This window comes from Perognathus longimembris, chromosome 9, assembly GCF_023159225.1.
Source record: "Perognathus longimembris pacificus isolate PPM17 chromosome 9, ASM2315922v1, whole genome shotgun sequence".
In the NCBI taxonomy this organism is placed as follows: domain Eukaryota; kingdom Metazoa; phylum Chordata; class Mammalia; order Rodentia; family Heteromyidae; genus Perognathus; species Perognathus longimembris.
In genome coordinates, this window is record NC_063169.1 from 1,956,070 (window position 1) to 1,967,117 (window position 11,048).

Sequence of the window (11,048 nt, forward strand, 5' to 3'; positions counted from 1 at the left end):
TACATTTAATATTAAATATATCAGGTGTTAGAAATGAAGATTTAACCTTAATAATTATATATAAGGTAGAAGTCAATAGAAAAGGTATTGTATAGATAACCACTGGTGTTTAAAAACATCATCGATCAGATTCCTACTGCCTGATCCTATTTCACAAAATCTAAAATCAATATGGTCATATCTTCATATGTTTTCCAGTTTGGGAGAAAAGAATAAAGTGCTATGTTAGTCCCTGGTAAATAAATTTTAAAAACCTCACTTTCAGTAACTGTTGGTAGATTTATGTGTTCCATTGCATTAGTGTCTAGGAACACAGAAAACATGATTAATGATCAAGCCAAAAGAAAATTTAAAAAAAGAATGCTAGGAAAAGAGAAGTTGAATTAGCACCAAGGAATAACACCAGAAATGCACCTTGTCACCGTTCTTTCACTGGTCCTCAGAGGGAAAGTAAAACGATCCACAATATAATTAAAACAAATTCAACCCAATGTATCTTTTCTGAGTAGTTATTTCAAATAAGAAGTGTAGACAACACAGTTTCTGAAGATGTTAAAAATTACCATTGCTGCCTAGTGCAGATCCTTCCTTCAATTACAGCTATTCAGGAGGCTGAGATATGAAGCTGCCAGTTAAAACCAGTCTGTGCAGAAAAGCTGTGAGATTCTTGTCTACAATTAAACAACAAAAAGCCAAAGGTGGAGCTGTGTCTTAAGTAGCCGAGCTTTAAACTTGTTTGAAAAGGCAAAGGGACAACCCTCAGGCCTTAGTTCAAGCCCCAATATTGACAAAAAATATTTTTGTTTAATTATATTCTCATATAATTTTAGCCTAGAATGGTTAATTATAGCTTTTTAAAATACTCTTGTTTGCAAATTGTTGGATGAACTAGCATTGCGTATATATTTTAAGTAAAAGCTTTGTTTGAATGTAAGTGGTTTATCATTTCATATTGGAAATTGGTTTTCTTTGTTTTCTTTTCCATAATGCTGGGTAATTGTGCCATTAGAATATTTATATTTAGAGTCAACAGTTGCATGCTCACTATAAAGGCCTATCAATAATTTTCACATTGGTGCATTTTATGATAATGCACTGTAATTGGATTCAGGAGCAAATCCAATCCCAGATAGTAGGCACTTATTTTTCCAAACAGTTTGGTCAAAATTATGTGGGGAGCGCTGGGAATATGGCCTAGTGGCAAGAGTGCTTGCCTCCTACACATGAAGCTCTCGGTTCGATTCCCCAGCACCATATATATGGAAAACGGCCAGAAGGGGCGCTGTGGCTCAAGTGCTAGCCTTGAGTGGGAAGAAGCCAGGGAAGGTGCTCAGGCCCTGAGTCCAAGGCCCAGGACTGGCCAAAAGAAAAAAAAAATTATGTGGGGAGAAAAGGAGCGGGGTTTTGATGCGGTAGACCGTGGGATGTTCTTAAAACTTGCTTATGGAGTGAATGACACCAAAGTGCAGATCATTTCCTTCTCTCCACTGTTCTTGGAACTAGCTCCCAGGTTGTTAACCAGACTATTCATATGACTTCATCACTCACAATGCTGCTTTTCTTTACGTACAGATGAGCATGTAAGGGAATAAAGTAGATTTAATCAGAAAATTACAAGTAAATGGAGTTCTCTGTAATAATAGCTTCATTCATTTATTTTATTTTGTGCCTATCCTGGACCTTGAACTTGGCGTGTAAGTGTGGTCCCTGTGCTTCCCTCAAGGCTAGTGCCCTGCCACTTGAGCCACAGGCCGACTTCCATCTTCCTCACTGTTTAATCAGAAGTAAGGGCCTCTCAGATTTATCTACCCAGGCTGAGTTCACACTGCAATCCTCAGATCTCAACCACCGGGCTTAATATTCACTTATGTCAATGGCTGTGGTTAGCACTTTAAGGTACCCTTCCCGATGTACATACACTGTTGGGAATCTTAGATTGGGAAAGCTAGAAGAAAATATAGGAATAGCCTTCTAAGTAACTCCATTCTTCTATGTATCCAACCTCTGAATAGAAGTCTGGAGCTAAGAAATGATCCTGAGTAAGAGCAAGTGTCCACATGCTTCTGTTTCTGGTGATGATGCCATTCATGTCAGTATGTGTGGGGTCGTTTTGCTGCCTTGAGCCCAGATGACACAGTAGTTCAGTCCGGGAGATGTTATGCGCTTGACTAAAGCATGCCGCCCCAGCAAAGTCAGCCCTCACCTGTGCACCTGAGCCTCTTGTTTCGAGATTCCCAAAGCGATTCATAGATGACTCCCTCCATTATAGCACTTCCACAACAATCATCAGACTTCCCTCTCCAATAGCTCAGTTTACTGTTCCAGACCAGTCACACAATTTAAGATATTCCGAGCAAAGCGGCATCTACAGGAGAATATGGCTGACTCTGGTTTATTTCTCAAAAATTTGCACCACCTTGACCCTTCTTTTACTGTCTGTAAAAGCATTAGTGCTCTCTGTACTTTTAAAATCAATTCACTTAGAGTTTTTTGTTTTGTTTTGTTTTTGTGCCAAGTTCGGAGGCTTGAACTCAGGGCCTGAGAACAGTTCCTGAGCTCAGCTTCCCTCAAAGCTCGTGCTCTACCCCTTGAGCCCTAGCTCCACTTCTGGCTTTCTGGTGGTTGACTGGAGATGAGAGTCTGATAAATTTCTTTGCCCGGATTGGTTTTGAAGCATGATCTTCGGGTCTCAGCCTCCTGAGTAGTGAGGATTACAGGCAAGGGCCACTGGCCCCTGGCCAACCAATAATTTTATTAAAGATGGTTGAGAGTTAGAGGTAAATAATACAGTCACTAAGAGAAGAGCTGAGAAAAAAAGCGACACTATTTCAACAGAAAAAAAAGTGGGTCTGGGGGAAGAGAGAGGGAGACATGAGCGGCGTGCCCGTGAATCAGGCCAGGGAGACTCAGGGGACCCACGGGTCTTGAGGGGACCAGGGGTGTGACTCTGAGAGTAGGGCATGAGCAGAGCACAGCCCCAGTCTTCTTAGACTGAAGGCATGCTTCAGAGTCTAGCCAGATTTCCTCTAGAAAGGTGATTCAAAGACGGAATAGTGCGAACTTCAAGTGTCCTACCCTAGTGCATGAAATCATCAACCGAGAACACCACAAACGCAGGGCTGCTCACCTAAGCTACGGCCAAAGCCAAAGCGCATGGTGGAGGCAAAAGGTATGGGTGGCTCATGCTTGTAACCCTAGCTACTCAGGACTGTGGTTCAAAACTAGCCTAGGCAGAAAAGTCTTGTGAGACTCTGATCTCCAAGTAACTACCAATAGGCTGAAGTAGTGCTGTAGATGAAGTGGTAGAGCACCAGCCTTGACCAGAAGAGCTGGAGGACAGTGCCCAGGCCCTGAGTTTAAACCCCAGACCCAGCACAAAAATAAATGCAGTTTCCTCCCATGCTTTATCTCACTCTTTACTCTCCTCAGATGTTTCGTAGGCAGACAAACTCTGAGATGACTTGCAGCAACTTTTAGAAACCATTGTCTGCCTCTATCTTAAGATAGAATTGAATGAATATGTTGAATTAGAAAAAGAATATGGAAATGGGCATATCAGGATAACACTGATTTATTTTAGAAGGGTTTCCTTCCCTTCAAAGAGCCTTTCTAATACATATTCAAACCATTAACAACCCAAAATTTGGAAATGTGCTGTAAAGCTCTATGTGTTCTAAGTGTTCTTAAGACTATGCAGTGGCCTGAAAGAAAAATAATCATCATCACCATCATAAAATGATGGTAGCTTTAACTGTCTTGTAATCTAGCTGAGAAATATCATGTAACAATTTTTGTTCTCCCAAAATGATTGATAGCCCCAGTGGCGAACCACAGAAAGATGCTTAGCCATAATTGGAAAGAAAATTTTAAATATTCCATCTTGACCATCAGACTCTCCTCCAGCTCTTCATTATTCAGACCCAGTATTGTCAGGAAAATGAATTCATCAATGTAACGGAGACAAATGAGCTGGCACAGAGCAGACAGAACTATCTTCCTCTCCGCGGGAGCTGGGTCATCTCCCGGTCCGATTACAGCTGTGACAAAGATGTCTGGCCTTTATGAGCTTCTCTTCCCATTCACTCTTCTTAAAATATTAACCACGCAATTATTTAACCTCAAAGTAAGTTCAGAACAGTGCTCAGAAAGTACTTGCCAGGTTGAAAGCTGATGATAAAACTCATCAACTTATCTAAAAGCCATTAGGTTCCTGATGCAAAGAGGTTGATTGAGATATTATTAATGTTAACCTGAGAGCGTAAGTTAAATAAGGAAATTTAGAGTCAACATATTCATATTTCACACATAATATCTCCTGGGAATTATCTGGTAATGTGACCAAAACACATTCACATTTATATCCATACAGTATTGCATATATATCCCATTTTGAAATCAGACCTTTTTATTTTTTAGCTATTGACCAGAAAGGTTTCTTTAATATTTGTTTTCTTCTAAGTAATCTTTCAGTAGTTGTACAAAGAGTTTTCAATTCAACATGCCAGTTTGTGAGTACAATGCATCTTTGTATTCTTTTGTGGGTATGTTCAAATCCCTGTTTTCTTTTCTTTTTATTGTCAAAGTGAAGTACAGAGGGGGTACAGTTTCATATGTAAGGCAAGTGCATCATTTATTCAATTTGTTACCTCCTCCCTCATTTTCCCCCATCTCCCCTCCCCATCCCCCCCCCCTTAGTTGTATGGTTGATTTACACCAATTGGTTTTGTACGTATCGCTATTGCAATGGCTTGCCTTTTTATCCTTTGTCTCTCATTTTTGGTATTCTGATCAATTGTTCTTGAGCCACCAAGATTTGTGTTCTGGATAAGTGAAAAATTGGTAAAGAGCCTTTGAGTCACAGGGAACAGCATTTAAGTTAGGAGAAGTGGGACACAGATTTTGTGAATCGGTTTTATTAGCAAAGCCTTGGTTGTGACAGAAGAATACTACTCGCACAGCTTGTCCTCAGATATAAATATATGTCTAACTCTGTAGCCCGTGGATGATTTACGTTCATATTTCAAGAGGGAATTTATTCATTATTTTCCTGCCAGTCCTGGGGCTTGAACTTAGGGCCTGGGGGCTGTCCTTGAGTTTGCATTACTCAAGGCTGGTGCTCTACCACTTCAGCCACGCCTCTACTTTTGGCCTTTTTTTGTGTGGGGGGGGGGTACGGGCAGTAGATGTTTTTAGAGGTGGAAGTCCTACAGGCGATCATGCCCCCGTCCTTGGATTGCAGCCTCCTGAGATGTAAGGGTTCCAGGCCTGCGCCGCGACACCAGGTAGGAACGTTGGTATTTTATTGTGGTTCTTGCAGTGCCTTGTGTTGTGTTGTGGCTACGAAGTGGGCCACACATCATCCGCATGGTAGAGGCCTGGGAGCCAGGTGGTAATCTTTGGGAGGTGGTCACGTGGTCGCTGGAGGAAAGCCTGACACGTCTACAACGCCTCTGAAGTGCAGACGTGTCCTGACTGTGCAGACGTGCCCTGGGCTCGGCTCTCTGAGCCGGGCTTCCTCGCCCCGGGACAGCTGCTCTGAGCGGCGGGAGCAGTGGCTCTCCACGTGGGTGGCCCTGAGGCCCGAAGGCTGGGTCTTGTGTGATTTGTCCCCGCCTCACTCCTGAAGCCCTGTGGCCATGCCCAGGGAGGACTCACCCCAGCCTCGCAGACGCCAGCGCCCTGGTTGTTTTGCAGCTGGTTTTGAACTCACAATCCTTCAGCCTCTGTCTTCTGAGTCCCTGGGGTTACAGGCGGTGCTTCTACACTGTGTCTGAAAACGTGATCTTTGGAAGAGCTGTTTAAATGAAAGCTAGGAAATACTAAAGAACAAAATGTTGTCTTAGTAAGTTGTGGTTATGGAAACCCAGTGCTGAGCCCTGGTGATTTACACACACACACACACACACACACACACACACACACACACACACACACAGAACTTCATTTGGAAGGAAGGGCCCTGTGTCTGCTTTGTTCACAGAGACGCCAGGATTGAAGCTGGAAAAACTCTCAGGGTCACTCATAAGAGGAGGTGGGAGGAGTTGCAAAGCTCAGGAAAACTTGTCAGTGGCTTCCTGGCCTTGGGTGGCAGTACCTATGGAAAGATGGAGGCCACTCAAGACAGACTGAGTTAACAAAGCATGACAGCTGTCAATCATGGGGTCACGGTATGCCCATGGCTATTTTAACCATTAGATTGAACATATCTTCAAGCTACAACAAGAAAGCATATTCTCTAGTACTTGAATGAAAAGGAATACTGGATCATTTCCACTCTACTACTCCTCTGACAGCCACGAAGGGAATGCCAGGTGAATCCCCACTCTCCACTGTCACACCCACAACCCACGCTCACTCACAGGCGTCCTTTGAACACACAACCCTCCTGCCTCCACCTCCCCAGTAGCTGAGAGGACACTGTGTGCCATCACAGAGCAAGCCGGTGAGTTCTCAAGAGCGCGATTCTCGGGACCAGCTTTCTCCTTCCTGAAACACACTGTGTGGCATGGTGGCAGGTCACATTTTCCTCAATAGTAAACCACGTGGAATTGAAAGCCCAGGAGGAAACGAGACAGCAATGATAACCCAGTAGTGTGGGTGGATGCACAGAGCAGGGAACAGGAACACAGGACAAAAAATGCAAAGCCAACTCCCGAGTGTCTCACACATAGAATATCACAAAAGAAAGTCTTAAAAAGGTGTCATTCCTCTATTTAGTTTCCCCAATTTGGGTCAACTTCCTATGCTAGAGTTTCTTTTTTCATTGGTCAGGTGCAACTGAGGAAGGACATATAAATTTAAGGAAATATACCCTTACCTTTTTATGTGTGAGCTCTAAACTCGGTGCCTTGGGCTGACTAAGAAAGCAGTCTACCATGTCAGCCAGGCTCCTTCCCGAATTCTAGCCTTGCCGTTTACTATCAATAAGCTATGAGAATATCATTGTCAAATCTAACAAATGCAAAACATTTGGACAGCATTTTCACCCACATTAGGAAATAAAGCCAGTATGTGCGAGTAAACAGGATGACAATTTTGAAAACAGTTTTCAGCTCTTTTTGCTCATTTCTTTATTCCTTACCCTGTGATTTTCTGCAAGTTGAAGGCCAAGATTAAACTCTGTTCATCAAATAAATGACCAGTTTAAAAAATCCATCATAATGCATGTACAGCATTCTCAAAGCAGAAATAAGAGTATGTTGGAAAAGATAGTCATATTGTTTTTCCAAATAAAAATGAAGAAGAGAAGCCTAAAACATCTCCTTCTTGCAATATGAGGAATCAAAAATGAGATGAAATTCACCTCACAAAGCACAAGGTCAATCATAGTTCCAGTGCCTTGTGTTTTAGAACGTAAGTGGAAAGTAAGAAAATTGAAATAGAAAGCTATAGAGTAGTAACAAAATTAAATATAGTGTGCTGATAACACAGTCATTTATTGGAAATATGACAGAGATGAGCTAAAAAAGTATTTCGGATGGCAGACTTTGAAATAGAACAAATCACCATCCTATGATTGATTTTTGTTACCCAAACAGAGAATAATTAGTAGAAAGAAATATATGGAATCACATTATTGAGAGAATTTTTTTCTGAGGCAGAGGAAAATTATATATCTAGCATGAATATGACCTTACTGTCTCACTGGAAAAATTCTAAGAAAAATCAATGCCAAGAAAATCTGTAATAAAATTGGTAGGGGAAAAAATTAGATGAAGAAAAAAAAAGACTAAGCCAAGAATATTGAGTGCAGAAACAGTTTTGTTTATGTGTGGATGCAATGGAGGGCTTGCAAAGTGTATGAAATGAGAAATTTCTCAGACTCTTGGAAACATCATTTTAAAAAGATATTACAGAACTCAAACAACTATGCAGCCATTGACAGAGCCAGAGAGAAATTGAGCTGTAGGGTTGACAGGGAGCTCTGCCCTGCTCTGCAAGTGTAACAAAATGAGAAAATATTGTTATTGAAATTCATGCTAAAGAACACACTTAGAATAAAATTGTAAAATTACAAGAAGCAAGCATGATGGGTAGATGTCGATAAGATGTAGGTAGGCAGGCAAATTCTGCATGATAGAACCTCAATGAAACATATCATTTTATATTCCAAGTCAATAAAGGTAGGAATAGTAAAGCACTTTTAAACATATAGACACAGCAATGTCCACATCTACTAATTTAATAAACCAATAACAGTATCTGTAGTTGTCAACAGTAAAAAAGATACACATTATCAGAGTCTATCAATAGATTAGGGAAATATTCAGTATTTTTCACTATTTTAAGATCTTTAAGTAATTGCACATTGTGGTATTTAGGATGAATTCTTGATTGCATTTTATATAACACATGAAAAGGGAAAATGCTACTAATTAAAATATTTTAGAATTCTCTTTTAGAATGTTATTTTATGGGAATTGAAGTTTTTTGAACTTAAGTTAGGATTCTTACACTTGACATTCGTCAACCAGTAACTTTTATTACAGCTGTGAGGCACTGTACCCAGAAAGAACCTGGTATTTATCAGAATATGGTTTAAAGGTTTTATGACCAATAAATAAAGAATATGAGTCCTAACGGGAGAATTCAAGAATAAGTGCCAAAAGAATATTTTTCAGATCAAGCTTCCAATCATGTTTAGGCTTTGTTGCAATGATTTTAAAGGTGATTACATTGTTAACTTTAAAAAGCAAATGCCCTCATTTTACTTTATGTCAGAGCTCTAGTTGAATTTCAAATAACCCCATGTATATTAAAGGCTAGCTTAATGAATAGAATCATCAAGATCATAGTGTAATTCATATGTGGAGAAAAATTATTATTTGTCATTTTAAAAGACATGATGGTTTTCTTCTATGTTTTGCTTCTGATTATAAAATCCTGGGACTTGAACTTGTGTTCAAACACAGCTTTCTTGATGCCAGTTGTAGCCCTGCGTTCTACTATAAAACCTGTCATGAGAAACCATGTTTCAATAGCAATTTTTATTATCATAACAAGCAAATGGACTTTCCCCTAATTTTGGCAAATAACATGATTTTAGATTTAGAAAATGACACTAAAATGGTATTTATAAATGAGGACATTCAAAATACTTGATGATTTTGACACAAGGAAGCAAGTCAGCTTATTCCTTTATTCAGTAGGTGCTAATTAGCCCGAGTTTTTAACAAACACAGTGGTCGGCGATGCTGTCTTCTGTACAGAGCCCGAGCCAGTGTCCCTCCGATGAAAGCGCTGCACAGAAACCCTTGACAAAATGCAGCCCAATGCATTACAGAGCACCAACATCTCGGGCTTTCTGCCAGGCTGGCTTTGAACCGCCATCCTCTTACCTCAGCCCCCCGAGCCGCTGGGATTGCAGGTGTGCTGGCATGTGCCGAGGCTTTTGGAGAAGTCGTTGTGGTGTCTGATCTCTGAGCCCTTTGCTTTGCTTTGCTTCCTCTCTCCTTTTTGTCAGTCATGGGCTGCAGCTAGGCCTGGTGCTGTCTCTGAGCTCCTTTCTGCTCAAGGCTAGCACTTGAGCCACAGCTCCGCCTCGGGCTTTGTCTGTGATTAGTTCACACGGAGTTGGCTGCCCAGGCTGACTTCAAACCGCGATGCTCAGACCTCAGCCTCCTGAGCGGTGAGCCGCCAGTGAGTGCCCCCTGAGCTCCTTTCCCTCCTTGTTTCGTTTTTGCCAGTCTCAAGTTTCTCATACCATTTTTGGCCTTCACTTATACTTCACCATCATATTAAATAATTGCGGATAGTGTTTTCTACAGCAGGGTTTGGAGGGCAAATGTCTTGGTTTGTGGAGGACCTCCAGAGCCGTCGGGGCCCTCCCAGCTCTGGTGATGCAGGGACGGTTCAGGTGCAGGGGCGCTGGATCCTCCAGCGCAAGGCGGGGGCACGGCCAGGACCCGGGCACTGTGGTCAGGAAGATCCAGCCAGCCACTCGTCTTCCTTCTCTCGTCTCAGACTTGTCAAACGAAGTCCAAGCTAATTTTCCTTGTTGCTCAAGTTTTGGGCAAAAAGAGCAACAACAATATCAAAGAAAGAATCTATGCTAGGCAGCATAGAGGTTTAATATTTATTAAGGAACTCCAAAACATGGTTACATTATAAATATCACTTAAAAAGCAGGCATTATTGACACTTACACATCAAAAATTTCAGTAAAGATTAAAATTTCCCTGTATGATAAAATCTTACTTCCTTCTCTATCAAAATTTTATTGAGTTAGGTTTGTTAGAAACCATATGAACTAACACTTAGTAGCATTGTTACATGTACTAGGTTCCATTTAACCAGAGAGAAATCTGTAACATGGCAACTCAGATTTAATATGAGACATTTTCTCTAAGTATTTCCCATAATGATACCAACTACAATTTTTGAAACATATGATAAGTAGGATATGATTTTAAATATGATATGATAGACATTCAGGTAATTATAAATTGTGCAAGTTAAAAATTATATTTTGCCCTATTTCTAATCATGTTTATAATGTTTGCTATAAATCTACTAATCATTATAAATCAACAGCTGAACATTGAGACGTGGTGGCCCATACATGGAATCTCAAGCTGCCTAGAAGTTAAAAACAGAGAGATGTCGTGATTTCCACTCCAACCAGGGCAAGTCAGAAAAACCCTATATTCAAAACACAATAAGAGAGAAAAGTCTGAAGTTGGAACTCATGGGACAGAGCGCCTGCTCCAAACCAAAAGGCCTTGGGTTTAACCCAGGTGCGAGGGGAATGGTTCTATCTTTGCGGTTTCTTCTTTGGATAGCAGATCTTTCCTTCCTTCCTTCCTTCCTTCCTTCCTTCCTTCCTTCCTTCCTTCCTTCCTTCCTTCCTTCCTTCCTTCCTTCCTTCCTTCCTTCCTTCTTCCCTCCCTCCCTCCCTCCATCCCTCCCTTCCTTCCTTCTTTCCTTCCTTTCTTCCTCTTTTTCTCTCTTTCTCTCTCTGTCTTTCTCTTTCGTTCTTGTATTGAGGCCCTGGGGCTTGAACTTCAAACTTGGCTCTATCACAGGGCTTTTGTACTCCGTGCTGGTGC